Genomic DNA, 1,801 nt, shown 5'->3' with positions numbered 1-1,801 from the left:
CTGTACCAAGTTCTTTGTTAGTATGCAAGAACATAATGTACAATTATGCAGTATGGGTGCTGGTTGGTGTCATATTGAGATGCAACTTCAGAATAAAAAAAATTTAAAATTTTACAATGACACAAACAGCAACTAAAAATGTTTTTCCAAGACTTTTTAAAAGTATTTCTAATCACCTGCAAATTGAAGTCAAGGGATTCTAATGCGTGTTTGGATTTCAGTGTCCTTTTTTATTATAATTATTTTCTATTTTGCCAGTGTGAACTTATATATATTTAAGACATGGTTTGAATTAGAATTACATTACATAAAAAATTTGGGAAAGGGGGGAAAGAGTTGTTGATAATATAGGCTCTATACACACAGGGCTTCTTGAGAGGCTACCCAGGAGCTGCTTGAAAGTGTCCCAGTAAAAGTGAAAGCTCAAATTTGCCTTTGAGCAACAACAAACCCAACTGATTCATGTACAAACACAATGGAAGTGACTCACGTTCTCCATGTCTGTGTCTCTGTAAACTTCACTCGATGCTTGAAAACATCATGAAGTATAAATATTTCTAAAGACGAAACAGTAAAATAGTTTTCTCAGAGGCAATAAACATATAGTGAAGGAAAATGCTAAAAAAATGCAATTTTGCTTTAGGCAAGGTTGGTTAAAGTGGACAAAAAAGACAAAAAAATTTAAGCAATATGCAGACAGAAAGGATTTCATAAGGACACTGTCTGAAATTCAAAGTAATTGTATTTAATACAAGCCCTGATTTGGCCCTGTAGCTGCTGTTTGTTTGTGAGACTACAGATTACACTACTTTATATTTATTTTCATCACAAACTGAATTCTGTAGAAATCGAATGCCCGTGGACAATAGGTCAAAGTCACTTTTGTCTCATGACTTCCATGTGTGTTTTATTCTTTCTGTGTTTCTTTGCTAAATTTCCCTGGAAAATATAAATGGAAATTCATATGTTCTTAACAGCTCTTAATTTGCCCGAAATGCAAATGAAAACACTTGCATGCATGTATTCATGCACACTGTCTGTATATGAGATATAAATCAATTATTCTGTTTCTTTTCTGAGTGAGACTCTGTCCATGGTGCTGAAAGACAAAATCTTTGGCATGTCGCAATACAAACAGAGGGAGGCGCTGTTGCTCATTGCAAGTGCAGGACAGAAATCTCACATAATGTTACAACTCAGTGGCAAATTACAGCCATTTATCTAAGTCTTGAAGACACTACTTGTGTTACATCTTTTGATTTGTAAAATTGTTCCAAAGGGAAAAGTAGGATTATGTTGCAGTCAAAATGTAAACTGGGAATAATGCACACACATTGCAGCATGGGGACCAAACTATGTCCTATATTTATGCATTCAAACTAAATGTCATGCAAATTGATTCAAGCTGGGGGTCAAATTGTGTTAAGCTTATTATAATAATTGTACAAAGATGGATGCAGTATTCGTGACAGTGTGCTGTGAGCTGCTGTGAGAGCCGGCAACTTTGTTTTAAACAGAATCGTACAGTTCTTTAACCTTTGACAGCACCAAGAGAGGTGCAATATTACACATTACACACAACAATCAGTACCACACTGATGTGTGATGTATATTAATATAGGGTTTTTATGTCAACAGGCCTGATTTCTTTTCAGTGCTTTAGGGAAATATGATGATGGCTGACAAAAGGTGAGCATGTAAGCAGTGACTGTGTGTGTGTGTGTGTGTGTAGATGGGGGGAATACCACAGCATTGTTATCCGAGCTACTAGATATGAGAGTGTGTGTGTGTGTCTTTAGCC

The sequence above is a fragment of the Seriola lalandi genome, unplaced genomic scaffold (genome assembly GCF_002814215.2).
Source record: "Seriola lalandi dorsalis isolate HSWRI2012SDOR001 ecotype SW California unplaced genomic scaffold, Sedor1 jcf7180002054893, whole genome shotgun sequence".
In the NCBI taxonomy this organism is placed as follows: domain Eukaryota; kingdom Metazoa; phylum Chordata; class Actinopteri; order Carangiformes; family Carangidae; genus Seriola; species Seriola lalandi.
Note: the sequence above shows the minus strand (reverse complement) of the source record.